We start from the raw sequence: 25,030 nt of genomic DNA on the forward strand, positions 1-25,030 counted from the left end.
ATCTAGCTACCTTTTATTAGGTTCGTGCAAAAGTAATTGCGGTTTGAAAGGTTAAAAAGAATTGCAAAAACCGCAATTACTTTTGCACCAAACTAATATATGTTTCTCTGGAGAGCCCTAAATAATACATATGGCATATATGTCTATTTACTGAGGTCATTTAAAATTTTTCTCAAAATGTTTTGTAGTTTTCTGTGGAAAGGTTATGCATGTTATTTGTTGGCATTGATGACAACTAATCCTTGGATCCATGTTTCAGAGCTCAGATGGAGGAGGCAATTGGAGGTGTGGAGAAGAATATCCAGGTCAATATCTAAAACTATTATCTTTTTATAATCAGGTAAATGAAAGATAAGTGCCTAGCACAGTGCATAATATATAACATATAGATAGCCTTTCTCTTCCTATACTCGCTCTAGAGGTTCGTTGATCCTTCTGTTGATCCAGAAAGGCCACATGAAGAAGAGAAACATATGTAGGTTCTGAGAATGATGCTTGTGACAAATACATTGGATAATGCTTCTGGAGCTCTTAGACAGTGCTTGGCATACAGTAAGTGCTCCATTCATCGTGATGAGATTGGTGTTTATGGTAACGATGCCTGTGAAGACATGGGCAGCTACAAACCAAGATGTGTTCTTGTTATATACATAGGGGTATTTTTCAATTTATGGAAGATTAAAGCAGGGCCAGATTTAGGGTTGTCTCATCTAACTCCAGGGTTACCCAATGAGAGGGTAAAGGAGTCCAGACATAGGGGGTCATTCCATGGAAGAGCATGAATACTGTTGCCAACCTAGCATCAATATTAGTTTCAAAATATGAAGTAACAGGGATTCCAACAGAATCAATGAGACACATTTTTGTGATGGAAGCACAATCTCAGAGATGATCCTGAAAGTGAACAAATGACAAAAACTTATTTATTCAAATAAGTTTGTGAAAAGAAGTTTATAGTTTTCTAAGATAATTTATGTAAAATGAGAAATCAAAGTGAACTAATAGGCAAAATGATGAACAAACCTATTTCCCAAGATATTCTAAGGACAAGAAGAAAAAGACAATGGTTTGACTCAAGCAATTGGATAAAACCGCATACATATATAAGATCAGATTTATTGGATCCTTGATGGAGCTAATATCTTAACCGAGCCCCACCCTTTTTTGTGGTGGTGGGGAGGTGGGGGTTACCTGGCATATGAACATTTCTGCTACTTGAATAAGTCACAAATTAAGTGGGTGGCAGGGCTCCACTTCCCATTAGAGAAGCCGAAGAGGGATTGTCTTCCCTTGTCCTTCTCCTTGGTTCTGTGGATTAATTAGGGTTAACCAACTGGATGCCCCCACCCATGACTTGAACCTTGAGCTGTGACCCCAAAAGCCTGAAACAATTGGAGATTTTTCATGTTGGCAGCAGCAGAGTGAAGTGGTTTCCCATCCAGACTGCTCCTGGGGCCTGACCTCAGCTGTGCTTTCAGCTGCCCAACCTCTTCACTGAAGCTGCACATTTTTCATATCTGGTGCTTCAGTCTTCCTGTCAGCTTTTGCGGGTCTCAGAAATCCTTCTAATTAATTTATTTTGTGCTTAAAGAATCAAGAGTCAAATTCTGTTGATTGTCTGGGATAGTTGGACAGTATTGATTCTAGAATAAGAGATAAGTGGATGGGTTCTTACTTGATTCTAAATGCTAAATTCCCAGAGTGATTAGAAATATAAGAGTTGAATGAAGGAGGGAAACAAGATTCTAAAAGAGTTTTAGTTTCCTTAAAAATGAGGATGTATTTTCAGCCATTTCGTTCCATGTCCTCCAAGGTTGTGAGAGGTCGGGCAAGAATCAAGACTCTGTCTCAGTGGACTGGAGTCCTTGGCATGGGTCCCATTAGGCAACTGGAAATATAATCAGATTTAGATGGTCTGCAGCTCAGTTCAGATGGGGAAAGGTGAGCTGACAAAAGCAGCACAAAGAGATCCTGCAACTTCCAGCAGCATCCTCACTTACAGCTATGCAGCACATTTTGATATGGCACTACTTTAAGAGCTTCTATATCTCTGAGGGTCTTAAGGTTATTGCTGATTTGATTTGAGCCAGTGTCTCCTGCCCTTTGACCCCCGACTTAGGAACTGCTGCATCAGTAGTGTGTTCCAAATACTCATGAATTTCCATTAACAAAAGCATCATCCTCTTACAAAACCCAAGAGTCAAGGCCCACAATCTGTCAAAATTCCCAATGGAAACAATCATCTCATTCATCAACCTTAATTCCAGGGCAGGGCAATGAAGCTTTGACAGTTCTTTCAACAGAAATAATGAGAAGGATAAAAGATGACTGAGAAAAGAATTAGAAAGACACAATTTAGTTAGTGACCTCGTAACATCCCTCTGAGTATGAAAGATGACATGCAGATTATGAGTTTTTGGTTAAAGTCATTAGTGAGGGGACATTCTCCATCTTTAAATTTATTTTTTTAAGTTCCAGGAAAAGTAACCCAATTTTTGTTTAATATATCTAGTTCCGTATACCTCAAAAGATACATTCAAAACAATTATTTTCAGTAGAACAAAGGGATCTATATTGTGTAGTATCTCCAGAACATATTAATTTCTCTCATTTTTTGTTTCAATGTCACTTTCTCTATCTGACTCCTTTAGCTTGAATGAAATGCCCCTCTTAAATTCTACCATAACTTACCCCATTATACTATTTTGTACATTCACACTTATGTCACTGTATTGTACTTGCTATTTACCTGTCTGTATCTCCCCTAAATGTAATCTCAGACAGGCCATGTCTGTTGTACTCACAGAGATATACTTGGTGCCAGCTCCAGAGCTTGACATGTAGTAGGTGTTCAAAAAATGGATGTTGAATAAATGATTGTTCATATTTTAATGTTCAGGCATAAACAATTAAGGTAGGCAGTAAGGATGTGTTTGTGTTGCCAATGAACTGAGAAAGAAGTTCCTGGTGGAAAATCGCAAAATGGCTTTAAATTCTAGTTAGTGCTACATGTAAGATAGGAAGACCAGGTACGGCAGTGCTACAGCAACAGGTGAGAAATGATGAGCTTTGTGAACCACACATCAGTGAGGGTAGAAAAGAAGAAATGGGTAGAGATCTTAAAAAATTAGAATCAAAAGGATGTGGTGAGATGATAGCATCATTTGTTTTCATTTATTGCTTCTTTTGGACTCTGTGTTCACAGAATGCAGAGACCCAGTCTGACTCATATTTATGTTCCCATTTATTATGTTCTCTGGCACATAATAAAGTTCAATGAATATTGGAATGAATGAATAAATGAATGAACATTGTATTAGGGCCACCAATCCAGTTCCTATCTCACAGATATCTCTTAAATCTATCTCTTCCCCTCCCCCATACCTCCTCACAGTACTTCACTTCAAACTCTCATTATCTCCCTGCTGGAATTTGACAATTGGCTCTCAAGTATTGGAAGTCAAATGGTACCTTTAAGATGATGACTCCTCTGTCTCTGGAAGCAGCATGATACAGTGGTAGGAGGCAGACCTGGATTTAAATTCTAGATCCAGAATCCATTGGCTGTGTCACCTTGGGCAAATTGCTTAATCTCTCTGGGCCTCAGTGTTCACCTGAGTAAAATGGAGATATCAGTAAATGTCTCTGTGGAGCTGTGAGGATTTAACAAGGTCATGCATATAAATGATTGGCATAGTGCTTATCACATAGTAGATAATCAATAGGTGTGAGTACTCCTTGGTTTCCCAGGATGAGCACCATCAGATTTATAGCTAGATCAATAAAAACATCTTACCCCTTGCAGAGTGCTCAGTTCATTCCTACATTCCTGTCCATAGTGGCCCAGGTTGATAGTGAAGGCTCTCATTTTTGCAGATTTGTGCCTAATTCATCTTCTCCCTACATATGTCTGAAATGTGGCTTTACCTGCGACAAGCTCCTGGCTCAGCTTTCACTTGAATGTAAACTTTAGGCTCCACCATATGCCTACATGCCAAACCTGGATTCATTCATTCATTCATTCATTCAATCATTCAATCATTCCTTCAACAAACGTACAAACATCTGTGGAGGACATGAGTGAGCTTGCAGTCTAGTGGAAGATAAGCACACATTTACAATATTTGGTAATAAAATGCTACAGTGGAGAAAATACAGGGAACTCTAGGAGCAGATGAGGGGCAACTACCCATAGTTGGAGGGCCAACTGTAGTCCCTGAGCATTGTGATGGGACTGGAGGGGTGAGCGAGAGGTAGCCATTCCAAAAGACAGGTAGGAAGAAGACAGGACCGAGTAGAGGGAACCATGTATGCAAAGGTGAAGAACTGAGAGAAATTATATTGTGTGCAAGGCAATGAAAGAACTATAGTCTCCTATGACAATGGGTAAGATTGGGTGAGGAGCTGTGAGCAGACTACAGAGGTCACCAGCTCATCCTTCTTGGATGCCTCGTGCCTTTAAGAAAAATATCATTGAACATTGGAGTCCATATGTCTTTACAGACAAATTTTTTCAGAATTTTTGGGTAGATTTCCAGGAGAGGGATTGCTGGGTCATAAGGTAATTAATTCTATTCTTAATTTTTTGAGGAATCTCCATGTTGTTTTCCATACTGGCTGTACCAATTTACATTCCCACCAACTAGGTATCCATTTGCAGCATTTTTTATGGTGGCTAATACAACCACCATAAAAACAACCAAAGTGTCCTTTGATAGATGATTGGACAAAGAAGATGTGGTATATATACACAATAAAATACTACTCTGCCATAAGAAAAGATGAAATACTGCCGTTTGCGACAACATGGATGGATCTTGAGATTATTGTGCTAAGTGAAATAAGTCAGACAGAAAAAGTTGAGAACCATATGACTTCACTCATATGTGGGATATAAAACAAGGCAATCAAGGAGAAAGACAAGCAAATAAAGAAAAACATAAGACACAGACAACAGTTTAGTGGTTACCAGAGGGTAAGCAGGGAGAAGAGAATGGTAGAAGAGGGTAAAGGAGGTCAAATCTATGGTGATGGCAGAAGAACTGACTTACACAACGTGATATGTAGATGATGTATAATAGAAATGTACACTTGAAACATGTAATTTTACTAACCATTGTCAGCCCAATACATTTAGTAGAAAAAAAAACGTACTGTTAAATTTTTAAAAAATTTGTATCTGCAAACCATTCTAAATTCCCTTGGAAAGTTTCTGCATTCAATAGCGAACATGCTCAGGCATTGTGGACAAGTCAGAGGGTCAGTTGTGCCGAAGTGTCATTGGCGATCTATTGCATATAATGCCTGCCCCTCAGAGTGCTCAGTGCATTCTCGCATTCCTACCAGCGGTGGCCCAGGTTAACACAGCAGGCCCCCATATTTTAGAAAAGTGAATTGAGGTACAACAGTTTTATGCTAGCTATTTTTCTTGTGTGTTTCTTACTTTTCTTATTACCAGTTATAGACTTTAAATCAAGATAGCATAAAACTGGTCCACCTATTAACATGCATCAGTGGATACAAATTAACTTTACTATCCATTTATCTAAAATGGTCTTAAATCATGACACATGTACTTGTGGTTTCCCTCTAAGTGATCTATATTACCTAATTTGTTCAACATAAATTTATCTACCAAGAATTGAGAATTTAGCCTGTGCAAAATGCTTTACCAAGCACAGGAACGAATGTTCCATGGAACTTGATTTGAAAGAGTTCACAATCTGGTGGGAAAATGGTCATGTACATAACTAACTATTCTCTACGTCACCTTGTGGTCACACCATGAATCACACCCTGGTCCTTTCTGTCTCCTTCTCTGCTCAGAACCGCCTTGGTGGCCTCTCCAGCTCCTTGGTCCACTCTAATATTTCTGCAACCCAGGGCAAGAGTCTACATAGAGGCATACCTAAAACATGTGTACATATTTAAAAGTTATAACTCAAGCCAACAAACTGTTATATAAAATGTATTCTGCTTTCTTACCTTGATAAATATATCTTTATAATGATCTGAAGGCCAGGCTCCAATTTAGGATTTTCAGACTGATTGGATTTCTGTGCTAGAACCTACTGGTGAGAAAAACCCATCTCTATCCCTGGGCACCGGCTCCTGGACCTCAGCTTGCCCCCCTCCTCTCCTCATCCCTATAGCAAGGGGGGCTCCATGTACATGGGCGTGGACAACTTAATCTGCAGGTCCAGCCACAACCTCCAGAGTCACCTTTAGCCACTCCCTGGGCTAGAAGTGCACACACTGTCAGCATATTCTGCCTTCAAGAGGCTGGACTTGGGTAAGAGGCTAGCACAGGCCTAGAGGGCGGGCGTCAGGATGTTTTGGCAGGGAGCTCTAAGTACTGGGTACTTAGAACTTGGTCTAGACAGTAGGGTGCACGGGCAGTGCAGAGCTGGAGAAAGGCCATGGTGCTATTTCTCAAGATTTAGCACAAGTATCTCTTCCTGATTGAATTCCTTTTTTTATGCCATCACTATACCTTGTACACACCTCTAGATTGTGGGATCTGTGGGAGCAGGAACTATTTTTTAATCACATTTGTGTCTTCAGCACCCATCTAGGGCTTAGCATTGAAAGAGCTCAGTGAGTGTCTGTTGAAAGGAAGGAAGGAGGGAGGGAGGGAGGGAGGGAGAGGGAGAGGGAGAGGGAGAGGGAGAGGGAGAGGGAGAGGGAGAGGGAGAGAGAGAGAGAGAGGGGGAAAGAGAGAAAGAGAGAAAGAGAGAAAGAGAAAGAGAGAAAGAGAGAGAGAGAGAGAGAGAGAGAGAAAGAAAGAAAGAAAGAAAGAAAGAAAGAAAGAAAGAAAGAAAGAAAGAAAGAAAGAAAGAAAGAAAGAAAGAAAGAGAAGAGAAAGTAATGCCAAATAGTGGTTCCACCTGGTGATGCGAATCGTAATGAAAGATGTCTAAAAACCCAGGAGTCCTGGAACGTCTTTAAAAAGAAGTGTTATTGGAGCTGAGGTTTGATGAATGAATAGGATTCTGGGGGGGGGGGAATGGGAAAGCGGTTTCTAGACAAAAGGAAACACATTTTCTATACACAGAACTCAAACCAAATTGTGTAGATCAAGCATTTCATTCAAATACCTTCCTAATATACATGATGGAACAAATAAAATAATCATTTACAGCTTTGCTTAAAAACCATGATTCTGTTTTATTTTAAGTATGTTTTCAGAATTCATATATTGGAAAAGTAGTTCTGGCCCTTTTAAGAGCAAGAGTGTTCTGCCAGAGGGATGGGGGAAGGGGATAGGGAACTGCTGGAAGCCAGTGAAATTATTAGAAAGGAGATTAATGTTATGTAAATGTCAGTAATTAATCAGCAAGCACCTCAAAGCCAAATACCTGATGTGAAGAGCCCTCCTTAGAGAGGGGAAAATTGCTCTCCTCTGATTAAAAATGGACTATCAGACAGCATTCAGATCTGTCTTTTGCTTCTGACTATTCCCAAACTGTCTGGAGTTGAATGTAATTTCCCTCCTCCCCGATATAAAGAGAAAAAGAGAAGCTGCAAGACTTGAGCTCAAATATAGCTGAAGCTCTTTAATATATTTAAAGAGAGTAAAAGGAATTTAGGACCAGGGGGCTCTCTAGGGAACTCAGAGCAGGGGACTAAATCTCAGGTAACATGTCACAACTGAAATTACAGGACATTCAAAACTATAAAAGAAATGATTTAGCAAATATATCTTCCGTTTTGCCTGCCCCGGTATTCATTCCCTTTTCTTCTGAAACAAACTCTCGTAGCTGGTGGTGGTTGGCTGCCCTGTCTTTCCTTTGATCACAGGTGTGTGATCATGGCCCAGGACTGGAATCTCAAAACATTTCATCCTCCCAGCGTCAGGAAACTGAGTCAGAAATGAGCTGATCTGAACCCATCTGGTGGTTTTACTTGGGAGATAAATTCTTTCCTAGGCTCGCTAGCTGACAGGTCACGTATGCTTACAGCTGCCATTGGCACTATTCCCAGCACGGGGAGAAAGGCTTCAGAAGAACAAAGCCAACACACAAGCAAGCAGATTCAGAAGGTGGAACAGGGTGGTAGGGTCCTGATAACATTGTCTGTGATCCTGGCATATTTGCCCATGGTCCATTCAACCCACAGATCCTACCCTGAACCCCGCTATTTCCTCAAATCAATTTGAGTTTCTATTACTTGTAACAGCCACTATTCTGACGTTTATAACGCAGACAGAGGTTTCCAAAGGTGACCCAGGTTCCTGAAGTTGATATTGTCTACTGGCTGCATTTTGTGTTTAATTAAAATTTATTTAAATGAATATGCCTATAAAAGATGCAAGTCTTGGAGAATAAAAAAGATGAATACAGCTTAATATTTTGCTTTCATAATGCAGGGGAGGAAAATGTTTTCCTCAACCCTTTTAGGATCACTGGCTGGGTCTGAATATTAAATCGACACAGACAGATTAACTGGAGAAAAGCATTCAAAGTGATTTAGTGGAAATTTTATGTGACACAGGAACCTTCATTAGGAAATGAAGATGTAAAGAGACAATTAAACCTGACTATTTTTTGGTAGGTCTGATGAAGAGTGAACAGTTGCAGAGAAATATGGTAGGTCAAAGAGTGTGAAGCAAGTTGCAGTAAACTGGGGGACACTTAATAAGTCTGTTTGTTCTAGGTGTCCCTTTATCTTCAGAGATAAGGATGCTTCTTTCTTCCCAGTTAGGGAGGGCACCTCTCACATGATGGTTTTATGAGCTACTTCAGGGGATGTGGGAGGGGAAGGAGGGCATGCAGTGAAGGTCAGAGTGATCTTCCTGCTTCAATTGTTTCCTCACACTCCTTCAACTTAAAATATTTGATATTCCAAAGTGCCATATTTTGGGGTAGCATGTCCTGAACCCCACTAATAGATTACACAATTAGACCAACAAAATCAATGCAAGGGTATAGGATTCTTAAAAGTGCAATTTAGGATGAGTGCATTTCATCAATAAATATCTGTACCTTAATTTTAATCAAATAAGTATTTAATATTTCAAATTATTATGATCACTGTTATTACTCAAATCCAAAAGACACACAGACTCTGTATGAGAGTTTTTTGCTTGCCTAAATGTGTCTGTTTCATCTAAGAATGTGAAATTAATAAATATATATTAAGTTTGTAACAAAAATATAAAAAAATCCACAATTATGGATTTTCTTAATAAAATAAAAACATAGAAAATTATATTTAAAAAAAAGAAAGAAAATTATATATAAAAATGTATGGGAATACATCCAGAACAGTTATCAAAGATAAATTCATTGCTGTACTTTTATTATTAAAGAAAAGAATTAATACTGTTGATTAACAAATTAGAAAAAAAATCTAAAGATGCATGAAAATGTAAATAATGAAAACAGAAGCTAATATACTTTTAAAATGGGGGGGAGCAGAATTGAGATATTCAGGACAAATTATTTAAATATAAGCAATAGAATACATAAATATAACAAATTTAATCAAAAGTAAAAGAGAATTATAAAATTGAAATTAAAGGAGATACAAAAGTTATAAAAAAAGATTATGCACAACTTCAACTAATTTGAATATCTCAATGAAATTGATGACTCTCTGGGACAAAATAATTATTGCACATTGAATCAAGAATAAGTAGAAACCCAAATATACCTAATACAGTTTCCGGCAATGAGCAGACATTGACCAAATTGAACGAATGAACAGCAAAGAATTGGAACAGGTGTCAAAGTACAACATTTAGCTGACATTTCATAAGTGTCATTTCAAACTTCCAAGAACTTAATATCAACCACACCATGGGAATTGTTTCATAGTTCAGAAAATGACAGTATTGTACACGTTCTAAATTAAGAAACAAGTCTTCTCTAAGAACAAAACCTATAGGCAGCAAAAAAAGAAATTACAATCAAATCTTACTTATGAATGTATATTAAATAAGTTACAAATGTGTTTATGAATAAAATAAGCTACGAAAAAAAAAAAGTGAAAATGGATGGTTGGATGTCCACAAATTTGGAGGCTGTGTTTGGGCTGTCTGACTTTAAACGGGCTGTGGGACATAAACATTGGTTCGGGTGTCCCAAGAAGGCATCTCAAGTAGATGGGCAGTAATTTCTGCAAAAGCCAAAATGGAGGTATGGAAGGCATATGTAAAAATCAAGCTGGAGAAAAATACCACAGGTAATAAAATGACAAGGATAGAGAAGCAAAACGCGTGCGCGAGCACACACACGAAAACAAACAATCAAATGGTGGTTTCAAATAAGTACTTCAAATCAGAATTGACAAGGGAAACTTTCTAAACTGCAGGCTCTAATTTGTGGTCCAATTGCTTCTCATCTGACCACCTCTATGCAGTGTGCTCCCAGGTGAAGAGCAGCAAGAATTTATCTACTATGGTTAATGTCTTTCTGAATGCTGGCAGTACAACTAGTAGACTGATATTAAGTTAAAGAATCATTCAAATATGAAAATCACAATACTTAGAAATAAACAGTTAGACTTGTGTAGGACCTATATGAATAAAACTAAAACAAAAAGCTTGGAATTAAAAGTACAGCACAGAAGTGGATGAAATGATTTAATTTTATAAAGTTCACAATGTCCCCCAAATTAATAATTACCTATAATACTTTTCAGTGGAAAGTCTAAAGGAGATTTTAGAAATTTAACAATATACTTAGATTTTTCTTTTGAAGGAATAAAAGAGCTAGAATATGTAATAACATTTTGGAAAGAAGGCTAATAAAATGATTTGTCTTACAAGATAAAAATCCTCTTGAAAATAATTATTTTTATTTAATGGATTTAAAAAATATTTTTAATTAACCAGTAATCTATGTGCACTATTAAAAAGATCCAATTCTATTCTGATATAAAAAATAGCAAATTATACATTTTTATATCAGTATGATTGCTTTAAGTGACATGTTCTTGTTTTATTAATTTAAAAAGGTCAATCAATAAGTCTTGAAAATGTGCTTGAACTTTTATATCTTATATTTCCTAACAGCAACATAGACATTGTTACAAGGTTTTCATGTTCTGAACTACTTTAAAAAGGCATAGAACAAAACATATATTATGTATATGTATTATATATGTATAATTTATTATTATTATATAATATATATTTAACATATATTATATATAATGTACTGTATATTATTATGTAATATATATAATTTTTTATATTATATACATAAATATAATTTTTTCCTGAAACAAAGCACAAATAGAAGTCATAACCATAATTTTACTCATTTTCTTTTCTGCTGACCAAATTACTGTTTCCTTCACCAATTTAAAAAAATATTGGCAGCTCTCTCACTGCTGGTAAGAACTTGAAGAGGGAGACAGATTTCTGAGGTACAATAGTCCCCTCTTATCTGCGGTTTCACTTTCCGCTGTTTCAGTTACCCTACTGTCAACCGTGATCTAAAAATATTAAATGGAAAATTCCAGAAATAAACAATTCGTAAGTTTTAAATTGTTCACCGTTCTGAAATCTCACGCCATCCAGCTCCACCCTGTCCACGATGTGAATCATCCCTTCGGTCCAGAGTGTTCACACTTTATACACTCCGTGCCCCTTAGTCATTTAGTAGCCATCGAGGTTATCACATGGGCCATAGTGGTGGCGTTCAAGTAACCCTTATTTTACTTAATAATGGCCCCACAATGCCACAGCAGTGATGCTGGACAATTCAGATATGCCAAAGAGAAGCCATGAAGTTCTTTCTTTAAGTGAAAAGGTGTGTACAGTATTTATAGGAAAAAACAATATACAGAGAGTTCCGTAGTATCTGCAATTTCACTCATCCACTGGGGGTCTTGGAATTTATCCCCCGTGGACAAGGGGGGATTACTGTAAATGTAAATTGTCAAACACTCTTTACAGATGACCTTAAGGTTTGTTTTGCCTGCTGGTAAAGGTTGCACTTTGCATTCAACTGTGTTAAAGAACTCATTTAGAAAACTTCAAAAACTCTATTTCTGCCTGAGGATGCTGTCCTACTGACTGCCTCTTTGGAGACCATGCAACAAATCATTTCTTTTTAAGTATGGGGAATAATTTACCCAAGCAAAGCAATAAAGTGTGTTCAGAAGTAACTAAACTCAGCATGCCCTGTCGTTACTGCTTGACTCTGTGATTTCAAACCTATAATTAGATATGTTGTTAGGTTTTGCCAGGCTTTAATGACCTCCATTCTGTTTATGACAAATGCTGGAGAGCCACCCCCTGGGGGAATTGCAGGGGTAGGGGATGATGAGCTGATGAGAGCTGGTTTTATTTATTTAGTCTTGAGATGCAATTTCCTCATTTTCAAATTGTTCCACATTTCAGCATGTCAGAACAATGTAGGTGCATTGTCTGTGGAAGTGTGTGGTGGGCAATGTGGGACAGCATGGGGAGTCATCAGAATTGAAACACTAAATGAGCTAAGGCTGTGTTGGAAATCATAGTTAGACTTTACCCCTTGGGCAATGCTTTCTCATCGCTGTACTTTGATTCTCAAGAGGTGGTTAATGAAAAGTTGGGCAGAGAGATGTTTAGTTAAAGTCATTCAATACATCGACAAACATTTATTGAGTGACTAGTACATGAGAAGTGTTGTGCTAAGGACTAAGAGGGACAAAAATGACAGTTTATAATCTACTTGGGAAGATAGTACTGACATAAACAAAACAGAAAACAATGAAGCAGGCAATGAAAGCTCCACAGGGAACATTTCCCGAACCTCTTCACGCAGAAGTAAGCCCTGGTCCAAGCCCTATTATGATACTTAGTACACTGCAATAATTTGTTTCCACATTTGCCTCATTCACTATACACTGAGCTGCTTGGGAACAGGAGCTATTTTTATTCTTGTTCCATTCCTAGTGTCTTACATGCTCCTGACACGAAGTGGGCGCTCAGAAAATGGGAGTGTGTCTGAGGTAAAGAATGTGGAACATGGTCACCTCCATACTGGAGGAATGGTCCCAGTGATGGTTGGTAGAGAGCGTCAGAGAAGGAAGGCTCTGAGGGTGGCCTGAAATGCACAAGGAAGTCTTCACATCCACTCTAGATGAAAAGGCACCAATTAAAGGATGGGTGCAAGTGGAATACACTTTCAGTTGCATGGGATTATGGAAAGGTCATAAAGAGTCCCTCTGCTGCCCTGAAAAGAGTATTTCCTCAATTGGCCTTAAACTCCTTTAGAGTAAGGATGCCTTTGTTAAAACTGAAATCCTGTTGGGAGACTTCAGGCATCAACATCTTATAAACAACCACTGTATTAGATAACTGTCTTTTGGGAACACTCCCGCTTCCCCCAGAGTGTGGAAGGAGAACTAGGCTGGACACATGGAGCTGGTGCTGAGGGAGCAGATCTAGGCGGGATCCTCAGCACAGAGAAATGGCCTACGAACATCATCCAAGAGCATGTTACTATGAGACAAGAGTAGAGTGCAGCAATTAGACAGGACCTAAAAGCATGATTATTTAACCATTTTGTTTTGGGCTAAGCTTTGATATTGAATAAATGGATACCCAGAGATAGGTTGCTTTTTGTATTATTTCTACTTCTCATATTCCCCCGTGTCAGTGGAAAAGTGGCCTGCAAGCTACAGCAGCCAGCAGAATCTGCCATTTCAAAACTAACTTGAATGAGAAGTGTTTAGGGAGTAAAGGAAAATGTGCTCCTCCCCATGGCTAGAGGGACTAATTGGTCCCATCTGTACAATCAAGAGCAAAGAACCAAAGCACAGGTTTGGAATTCATTTTCCAATTCCTGAAAAAAAAGTCTATTTAAATATGGACTTTTATTACTATTAATAGGTCTACTTAAGGATGAAAAGTTAGTTTAGTCTAAGGAAAATGTTGCAAACATCCATAAAAAAGTAACACAACTACCAAGCAGCTGTAAGCTACAGGAAAAAGATAAGAGCTTCATCTTGAATATTACTTCCTATATGGAAGAGTAATCAAAATTACAAAAAAAAAAAAAAAGAAAAAAGGGATGCCTTCCACAATGGATCATGATGCCTTTTGTACTTTTTTTTAATGGTGCCTCAGAAATTCAAAAGGGCAAACCGAGAGGTGTTTAGACACATGCTTGCAGTATAACAAAAAAAAACCACGAGGCAGCCTGTGATGGAGTTAAAGCATCATAACCATAATTTTTTTTTAATTTTAAAGATTTGCTAATGTTAAAAAGGTTTGTTTTATGTCAATAGCTGTGTGTTGATTTGACCTGATATCTTGGTCTGCTGGTGGTCAAGTTACTTGTGGTGTACTCCAGGACTCTCAGTGAGCATTCAGTACCTTCATCTAACAAGCTTCACTGCAGAGGCAGACAAAAAGTCAGTGACCTTTGGTCAGAGATATCTTGGGGCCTTGCCATTTTAGGGTTTTGCATTTAACTCCTGTCCTAGTCTAGAGACATGGGAAACTATCTGATAGAACTTTCCAGTATGTCCTCTACACTTCCATCCCATTCCTGCAAGCAACTAATACAACTTAATAAGGGGAAAAACAAACAAAAAAAGCTAGTTAAATAAGGAAAACATCAATTTAAATAAGAAATCAGTAATAAACACCTCATATCCTCGTCTCACAAATACCCAAATCTCTTGTTTCATATTGCTCCTCAGAGACACAAAATAGACTTGTGTTCACAGTTTGTTCCTTCCCTTCTTGCTCCTTCCCCCCATCCCCCTGCCACAGAATCTTCTTCAGGAGGCAGGAAGGCCATCAGGCCAACAAATCCAAGGGCTTGCTGGAGATGGGGAAACTGAGGCACAACTGTGCCACAGAAGAGAGAAGAAGGCACACAGAGAGTGGGGTCTAAAGTTTCAGAACCCAGTAAAATTGGAATGGAAGGAGATGAATAAAAGGAGGGAAGAGTTAGGAGGAAAGTTAGTGCAGAACACAGTGAGATAATTCATGGAGTCCCCCAGGTGAGCTGGTAATTTGGCATCCTTTTGAATGGATGTGCTTGCACTAGCTCTCCCTGATGTAACATAATCCATTCTGACTGAACTTAATGGCTATCAATAACACATCAACAAATTACATTTAAGTTTATATATATAATTTCACTGTCTACTCGAAGAACTGCCTTGCTTTCCTCAGTTACAACTCCCAAGGAAGCCAAATGACAACTCTTGAAAAAGCATCACAGAATGGAAAGTTAATTATAGGTTTCAGCAAATTCCTTCAAAAGTCTGCCTTTGTGACTTGATCATTGAAGAAACTAAGCAAATCGGATGTTCTTTTGAATAAGACAAACATATTTGTATCAGATTTTGAAGTGCACAGTTCATGTGATAGGAGAACATTCTCCAAGTTCAAATTCACCTCACTGTTTGCTCTTTCAGCACATTGTTTCTGTTGATTATAGCTTGTTGATTATTCATAACTGGTTCTCTTTCTGAGAACTGCATTCGATGATTCTTCTCAGTTCTCATTGTTCTTTAATGCCTTCAGTCTATCTGAACCATCTTAGAGTGCCATTATTCTAATCTATTTTGTTTTTCCTCTACAGTTTCATTAGCATTTTCCCCTCAGTTTCTAAAAGTTCTTACGTGAGTCATTTCATTGTTAGGCCTCTTAAATTTGAAGCCTTGGTTTGATAAATCAATGCTTATAAACATATTTAATTCTGAAAAATCACCACACCCTATTCTTCACTGTCTCACCATTTCCAATGCTGAGTTTCAGAAGGCTGCATCATTATCGGCCCCAGTGATTCTATGAAACTACATTCAATTAAATGTTGAGGAAGTATACCAAGGCACTTTCTATATACAGATATTTATTCAAATGTTTTAATGAAGATGAGAATAGATTAATTTACTACTAATAAAGATAGTATACCCCATTTTTATTTTTAAAATTAGGAATTCATTACATGTCATTTTTCAAACCAGACAACTCCTGGGTAAAATATATTTAGCCAGGTAAGATTTTAGCTAATATAGCTTATCACCTCTGTCAGGCACCCAGCCTTTTGTTATGTATCACTTCATTTTAGAATTGTGGCTCGCCTGACTGCTGGCTTCAGTGGTCTTGGAGCTAGTGGTCCATCCATGCGTTGAACCATGCAGTTTATATACCTGCATTACAGAAATATATGGGGGAAAAAAGAGAAGGTACTGGTGAGGAACGTTTTTCCCAACATTTCCATGAAGGTTGGTGGAGAGAGATTCCAATTTATATTTCACTACTTTGGAATCTATTTCACTACTTGGGAATTAATTGCAACTATTATTCAGATTTACATCAGTGATTTTTAAGAAACAGATATTACCTGTCAAAGTATTGCTTAAGTGAATCAACTGTTTTACTCAAAATATCAATTTTAATCAAGCACTCCACCAAAAACTATTAGTCTCATTAAGCCACCCACCTCTACCTTTACAAGCCCACTTTTGCTTGACTCTGATTAATTCTGGAGACTAGAAATCTTCAGCAATTAATTCCAACATCTTTTTCGTATAGAAAGATCTCATGAAAATATTTAAAAATTTCTCCACCCTTCCTTTCTGACTCTCCAAATCAACAACCCCCCAGTCACGACCCAAATGTGAGTCCATTGATTCCAAATAAAGCTGAAAGCTCTTGGAAAGGTAAACACTTTTTTACTTTAACCCAGAGAAGAATTAGAAGCTGCTGATTCTCCATCCATGTTAAATTAAAGACATAAACAATGTAACTACGGTAGTGAGAGATAAACAACTTAGCAACCAGGCACTTCCCATTCCTGTACTTTTCCTATATAAGCTACCCAGCTACTGGGTTTTATAAGTTAAAGAGGACAAAAGGGAAAGGAAAGGGAGATGGAGCTCATCATTGAAAAGGCGGCTATGAGTAGATTTGGTTGACATCTTTACTTTCTGATGACATGTTGAAGCAGGTTGAGTTTCCCTATGAAAATGATAACTGTAGATGGAGATGGAGGTTGATGCGGTCCTGCTCTTGGTGTGTGTTTCTTTGGGGAACATTTTGGTGCCTTTAGCAAGAACTACATCCTGTGCTAACCTCTTGTTTACAAGTGATGCTGTAATGCCATGGTTGCAAACTTGGTGGCTTGGGGTCTGTGTCCAGCGCATCAGACTTGTTTGTTTACCATGTATAGTCTTAAAAAGTAATTGAGGCAACATTTAAAGATCAGGTGCTTTCATATTAAAGACTCTTATTCTTAGCTTTCTAGAAAAATCGGAATAAGATGAAATCAGATAAGACGACAATGGTCTGTACTTCCCACAAACTAATTGTCTAGAACTGAGTAGCAGTTGTCCGACCCCCCACCCCCTGAATCTGTCCATCATTCACAGCTCTTATCTTGACATTGAGTTTCACTTGTTATTTATCATCACGCTCAAGGTGTTCTTAGTAATGGCAAAATATCAGATCTTGAAAGTGGGAAAATAAAAGGCGGGCTAAGAACTGTTTCTTTTCCCCCAAGACAAAGGACAGACCATGTTTATTTGTGCAAGTCAAAAGAATATCCATATGTTGAATAAGCAAACAAGTTGGCTTTATGTCAAAAGAAGACAACTGAAGGTATTCAGCCATGCTCCTAACTTATGTTGCCCTCATGGCCCACGTAGGCACCGGAGTTTGCAGCCCCCAAATTATTACATTCTCTACATCAGTGGTTCTCAACAAAGGGGTGTAGAGGAATACCTGAATTGTCAGTTAGATTTTTCAAAGTACACCTCTTCCACATGGACAATTCTGGGATGCCTGCCCTCTAGAATCTTCATCTGATTGTAGAAATTGTCTAGGAGATTCTAATATCATTATCTGGTGGAGAACCCCATATCTAGTCTTTAGATGAGATTCATTGAAAGGCGTCCTGATGTCTTTATTCCAATATATCTCTCCCCCGTCCCACCCAAAAGAAAATGGGCAACAACCCTACAATTCAGGCATCATCACGTGCACCACCCACAATAGAGCTAAAGATGTGGTATAAATGGTGAGAAGCTGCTGAGAAGTCCCTTCTGACTGTGAAGTTCTTGTTTCAAGTGGTGTGTGGGATCAGAGTTGGAGTAAAAACTACCTGACTCCTTTGAAAATGGGTTAGGACAGTTAGCAAAAAGTCACAATATCTCTAGATGGGTGGTTTACAAATTTGAGAACCTGGGGAGCTTATTAAAACATCGATGTCCAGTCCTCATTCCATTGTTTCTATTTTGTAATTCTATGTAGTGGGTGTTGAGAGACTCAAACCAACGAACTGACAATGGCCAGGCCATATATAAAAATAGAACTAGGACCCACGACCTCTACAGCAACCAATCCATGAAGCCAAACCACAACCTCTGTAGCAATCAGCCCAAAACAGCCAGGATTTGATCAATTAACTGCCAGCTTCCCTAATTTTTCTCCGTTTCCAACTTAGCACTAACAAGAGAAAGCCAAATATGCTCACCTAACTAATCTCATAGCATGCCCCACTTCTGTTTAGATGGTCTCCAGCTTCCCCATGCCAACAGGGCACACCAGAACCCTTTCCTTTTTCACTGCTTATAACATTTTACATGGCCCTGCCTGCCATGTTTTTGGCAAAATGCAAGTGATGGCGTTTGACTCCCTTGCTATGCAAGCTCTGAATAAACAGCCTTTGCTTGTTCTCACTTGGGTGGTCTTTATTTTCACAGGTTCCGGGAATCAACAGCAGGTTCTCAAGATAATTCCAATGCATACCAACATTTAAGAGCCACTGCTATAAACCACTCGTATGTTTCCCAAATTTTGCCAGAATGACTCATGTGTGTATGTGTCAGGGGAGGGGACACAGATCCTCATGTCCCCCTCCCAAGCCCCAGTTGAACCTCTAGGAATTAATTAGGATCTCTAGGAAGTGACCTGGGAATTTTTATTTTTTAATATTTTTTAATAAGCCTCTTCCTCCAGGTGATTCTTTTCAGCAAGGGCACGTGGGAGCTATTGGAGTATTCTGCTGTCCATAAACTTGTGTCCCTTTGGTAGAATATAAAGCACCTAGACAGCTTATTATAAATAGGGGTTTCCAGGCTCCACCCTTGGAGATTCTGATGTTATAAGTCTGGGCTCCCCCAGTGATTTGATGGTTAGCACGTTTTAGGAACCAGAACTCAACCTATCTGAGTCTCAAACAGTAACATGAAAACAAATCCTCAGGAGGTCTTGTAAAAATGAAGATTCTGAGTCAGTAGGTCTGCCTGCCCAGCAAGCTCCTGTATGACCTGCTGTTGCTGGTCTGCTAACTACTCTTGTGCAGTCAAGGTTGTTGTACGATAAATTAAATGAGGGAAAAGACTCGGGTGAGACTCAGGCATAGGGAGATCTCAATGCACAGCTAACACCGAGAATAATGGTTTATCTGCATAGTGTGTAGGCCCATGATTGGAGCAGTGTTTGCACAGGAATGGGGGGTGGCAAAGGCAATCTGCTCAGAACTCTGGTGAAATCGGCACTGACAGGTCACTCACTCTTCCGCATGGCTTTGTGATTCTTGACATTTCCATTGGGTATGCGGATGCCTGGAAGTCCGCCGCACATTGAGGAGGTGTTGTTCTGTGGAATTCCTGTTGAACACATTTGTCTTCAGTGTTGAAGAGTTTCCTGCAGCGAGTGAGGTATAACGGTGGCCCAGAGTATTCCATGTGCCCAGCAGCTAGAAAACGAGGAGCTGAGACATACTGGTCTTTAAGGCCTGAGGAATTTTCCATAAGGTAAGTTTGTTCTTATCTCAGAGGTGAGTGTGACTGAGTGCTACCAACTTAAAAACAACAACAAAATACACACATCCAAAACCCCCACCCCTGGTGGTCAGATCTGTTTATTTTTCATCGTTCTTCTCTAGTGTTTCATGACTGATTATAAGGGTATGGGAGATGATAGTTTTGTTGTTGATGAGAAGGCAAATTTATATGGGTTATAATCACAATACACCCTTCACCAGATGGCTTCATCCTGTTGCCAGGCATTTGATGAGCTATGTCACGCAGACTCTTGTGAGGATGGGTTAATGTCTGAGAGCCTGTGGATTTGAATGGACCATTGTGAAGGTGCTTAGCAGATTCTTGGATGCTTAGCTCATTTTTGCTTAGAAGATAAATAAGCTGGTGCAGAATAAACTCTAAGAGAGCTTTTTCAGAAGAAAACTACCTTATACCCAAAGATTATGTGGGTCTCAAGCAAGCATATACAATAGCAGAATTGAACAAATTTCTTATAACAGGCCTGGAGTCATTTTATCATGAGTTCATGGACACAAGTTTTTAAAAATCATTTATCCAAAATATATCATAATTGATCAACCGTAAAGGTCTCATGGCTGATAAACATCCCAATCTGTCTGTGCACTGTCATTATCCAGAGCAAAACATCCTCTGTATAATGAATGGCCTTTGTTTTCAACCAGGTCTTAGTGTATAAACAAAAGGTATCATGAAGCTCTGAAGCCTGGGTCATGTTAGAGGAGACTGTGGTGAGCCAGAGCCCTTTGTAATTACTGAGATGTGGTGCCTCATTCTCAGGCAGAAACTGGGAGATTAGCAGAGAAAAACTCCAGACCAACCAAAGGAAACAAATTTTAAATTAAAGTCTTACATTATGACATGGTAGAAACTACTACTGCTTTCTTTGTCTTCTCTCATCATTATATCTTAATACCCAAGGAGATATATAACAAGGGGAAAAAACTAGCAAAGGCACTGAGTACGGAGATAGGAGAAACTTATATGACAAACTCCTTATATGGCAAATTTCTAGTGACTCCCTACCTTATCAATGGATGTTAGATTGAGAAGCACAATACTGAGATGCACATACCCTGCCTTACCTTATCTCCACCATCTGCCGCTTTGCACAGACACCCAGGGAGCCCACCACTGACCACACGTACGTAATGGGAACTTTCCTCGGAGTGTCGGGTACCTGTCACTCCCCTGCACCCACCACACAGCAGCATGTCTATTTCCATTCAGACCCAACTTTGAGAAAAGGGCACAGGTGAGAGAACTGGCTGTGTCTCACTGTGTCCTGGGACACAGTCATCTCAGGAAAAGCCTGGGAATTGTGAAGCGTCATGTACCACATAGAAAAAAAGACGAGCCATACTTTAGGACTTCCACTTCAGAGAATTGTGAGGCAGAAAGGGAGAAGGCCCATCTCAGTCCAGCAGGGCTCCTTTTGGAGATTTCTGCTAAGTCCAAGAACTTGGGCCATGAGCACTACTTGTCAAAGTTGCCTCTGAGTCCATGCTGAAAGAGGGGAGCTGCCAGCACCCAGGGGCTCAGTACCTCTTAAACAACACCCCCTGAAATTCTGTGGATACTGGTAGGTATCAGGTCTGGATAGCACCTCCCTAAAGCAGTGGTTAACTAAAAAGTTACAATGTAATAAAATTAGCAAACGAAGGCCCTAAGGAAAAATTCAGGTAAAGAGAATTATTTGAAGATTCAGAAACAGTAAATATTTGTAAATTAGTTGCTATAGGAAACAGAATTTAAAAATAAAAGACATCTGTTTTGAGTGTTCACTGACAAAGCGGAAGCTCCCAGGAGTCAGAAGTTGAACACTGTGCATGCGTAGTCTCTTAACACCACATCATTTAACACTCTGTGGGAACCCAGAGGACCCCTGCCGGGCTCCTGTGAGTACTGTGGGTCTACCTGGAGGCTGGCAGAGAGCAGGCAACAGTCATTAGGGAAATCAGAGGCAGTGGCAGGAAGCTAGGGAGGCTAAAAACAGAGGAAAGGAGGCAGAGGTATTTACCCAGGAAGCAATTTCTTTTCTTATCTCCTCACACTTATCATACTTTTGACACATTTTTATTGACCTTAGACTGCGTAGAATATTAAACTTCCTGAATTTACTTTTGTATGGTTTCTTATCTGGAGATTCTTTATGCTACTACATGGGACTGTAATTAATATTTCCTCAATCCTTCTCTAAGAGTAAATTAGCACACAATCTTTCTGGCATTGAGGGTGAGACAACAGTATTGCTATTTCTTTATGCTGTATTAAGCATTGCACTAGGCTTTGAAAATAAGAATTCACATGGAATTCTCACAACAACTTACAAGGTAGGTGTAGAAATCCCTCCCCATTTTGTGGATTGGACTACTGGCTCCCAGGAAGGAAATGTAACTTGCTCAAGGTCACATGGAGAAGGCAGGATTTGAACTCAGGTCTACTTTACTCCAAAGCTCCTTCGGCCTGAACCATATTCTCTTAGTACAACACACTCCTGGGAGATGATGGTTTTCTCTACAACTCTCCTATCTTCTGGGTAAATTGGTCTCTTAGGCAGAATTACAATCTTTAGTTATTGCCTTAATCCCTTAATCACTCCCTTCCCCAATTCCATGCCTATTTGAGCCGGACTCTGAAATTTACTTTTTCCTTGGCACACATTCTCTTTTTGGGCCAGTTACAATTGTATGGTGATTGTTAGCCAATTATTAACCAATTATTATCAACTTGTTAGCAATTCACTAGGCAAAAAGAAGAAGAACCTTAGGCAATATTAAGGAGAGAAAAATTTGTCCTACTTTCCAGTCTCTGTCACAAAAGAAACTTAAAAAAAAAAAAAATCATTACCTACACCAGTATTACTCACCTTGATAAGTTACCTCATTGACTAGATGTGATTTCAAATGATTTTCTAAGAGAATCAAATCTTCTTTCAAAGGGCAAAAATTTGGTATAATTCAGATATTCAAAAGAACGCAATATAGATTCTGAAACCAATTCAAATGTAGTCCAAAAATAAAGTCTGAGCGATGATGGTGTGGTTGAAATAAACAAAAAGTCTTTCAAAGTGACCACGTTAAAATGCAACACTCTTTTGAATACAAATTTTCTGGCATGTTATTAAAAACTTAGAGTCATTTTCTTGATTTTTTATTCCCTGAGAACTAGTGTCTTTCCAATAAATAGTATTTAACGCCTGAATTGGACAGACTTGGCTTATGTTACTTTTACAATTAAAAACACGAATTCATACAAAATTTCAAACTTAAAGTGAGGTGTTCAAATCACAAACCTTAAAATATGACCTTAAATATAAAACTTGGCTTACTTGAGGTGTGGAAAGAAGTATGTAGGCACTGTGGTTCATTCTATTCTGGCTGAGATCCATTTAATGTTCTACAAAAAAAAAAAAAGATTAAGCTGTTAATCATTGGCAGGAAATGTCAGATTATTAAAAATTATTGGCTACTTCTTGTGGTTTTCAGCAAAGGTGATATCCAAAATATGGTTAACAACTGGTACATCCCTGGGTCCACCAATTAGAATGGATGCTGGTATGGAGCTGGACCCTGAGGCTCTGCTGGGCCCCACACCAACGCTTTTGCTATTGGTTGTGGTATCCTCTAGGAGGTCCTGGGGAGGGGCCAGGGCACCGGGGAAGGGTGGAGGGTACTGAAGGGACTGGAAAGAGGCTTAAGGCTATAGCTCTTTCAATGTTTTAATAGTTTTGGTCCTACAAATGAACTGGCTAAATATCACTTCTGGCCTCCAGGAAGATCCTGCAAGAAATAAGCTTTTTGTCAAAGTTGATCCATGTGATAGAAACAGAATGAGAGCAGAATGCAGCTGACCTTTTTCCTGTGACTAGTAATCCAGGACCTGTGAGGGCGAGTGTTAAATTCTCTGCGCGAGTAAAAGCAGGCAACAATGGAAACAGAGTGTCCCTGAAGTAGAGCACAGGATTGTCCTGGGAAGTGGAAGAGCCTGGTCCCTGGCCCCTCTCCCACCACTATGGCACCTGCTGTGCCTTTTCTTTCTGATACTTGATGTAAGACAAGAATCTGGCTGCTGCAGAAATGACTGGACCTTGACCCCAACCTGCCAATCATTTCCTGCTGTGTATGTTAGGCCTATGAGAGGTGATAACTTCCCCACTGTTAAATACTCCCCATTGGGTTACATGCTGGGATGGGGAGGAGACTGGCTCTGCCTCCCTGCCAGCCTATTGCTTTAGGCCGTGCCATGGCAGTAGCAGGTTGAAGTTTGGTCCAAGGGGCAGAATCCCCAGGCCTGTTGCTAAGAGCTGGAAACTGCAAGGAAATGGTTACGGTCCAGAGTTAAGGATCATGATCTTTAAATTTATTGCTTTGGTTACCAGCTATATATTTTCCCAGGAATGGAACAGACTGGCAGCTTAGTAGGGTTTTAAGAACGTTACACTGACAAAGAAAATCCAGCTTAGAAAAAAGCCCATGATACTCTCCTCCTAAAAACAATTCCCAGCTTCCAAAATCAGCAGGAAGGCGACCGCTAAAGCAGCTCCCTGAAGAGGAATGATCTCTGCATGCTTCTTAGCCATAGTCCTGGAGGTCACTGGATATAGGAAATCTCACCAGGACCAGACTCAGAGAAGCCAGACTGGCCCAAAGCCAGACAAGCACAGAAGAAGAGGATACGCTATGGACCTGTCATCACGTCTCATGCATTTTCAGTTTCCTCCTTTATAGATAATCGTGGTTTTCCTGTTTTCCCTTCATTATTGATTAATTAGTGTATTGGGGTTAGTTAAATGTATCAATTAGCTATAACTTGACAGACTAAAAGAAGCCGTAACAAACACATACAGCACCCAGGGGTCTTAGAGCTAGATGAAGTAACTGGATGTGATTTGGGTGACCTCCCTTTCAGAAGGTGGTTCTAAATGCATATGTGATTTCACCTGGGACCATTGTGTTCTGTTGAGGATTCTGGAATTGTGAGTATGGGAATAAAGGTTAGTGTAAGCCCTGGGCAGCTGTGAAGTGAAATGTCACAGACTATGGTAGCTGCATTTATCTGCCTACCAAACTTTCTTTACCCCTTCTTCCATTAAGAGCTTTTGCTCCCCGGGACAGCAAAGTGGCCAGTGAAACCAGGCCTGGCCAATCGTGAGCCCACATCACCCTGTGAAGTGATTTGTCCTGGCATGATTCCATGACCCAAGCAGACACGGGGAGATATACGTTTTTACCGCTGATGGTGGCCTGGCAGCCATGGCCAGTGACTGTGGTCCCTACGGTATGGA

General features: G+C 39.4%; 1 pseudogene; it reads left to right on the plus strand.

The window, feature by feature from the left end:
* The window catches only part of LOC117033341 (uncharacterized), a 132,255-nt pseudogene that overhangs the window by 7,750 nt on the left and 99,475 nt on the right, over window positions 1-25,030 (plus strand).

Source organism: Rhinolophus ferrumequinum, chromosome 13, assembly GCF_004115265.2.
Source record: "Rhinolophus ferrumequinum isolate MPI-CBG mRhiFer1 chromosome 13, mRhiFer1_v1.p, whole genome shotgun sequence".
Classification (NCBI taxonomy): domain Eukaryota; kingdom Metazoa; phylum Chordata; class Mammalia; order Chiroptera; family Rhinolophidae; genus Rhinolophus; species Rhinolophus ferrumequinum.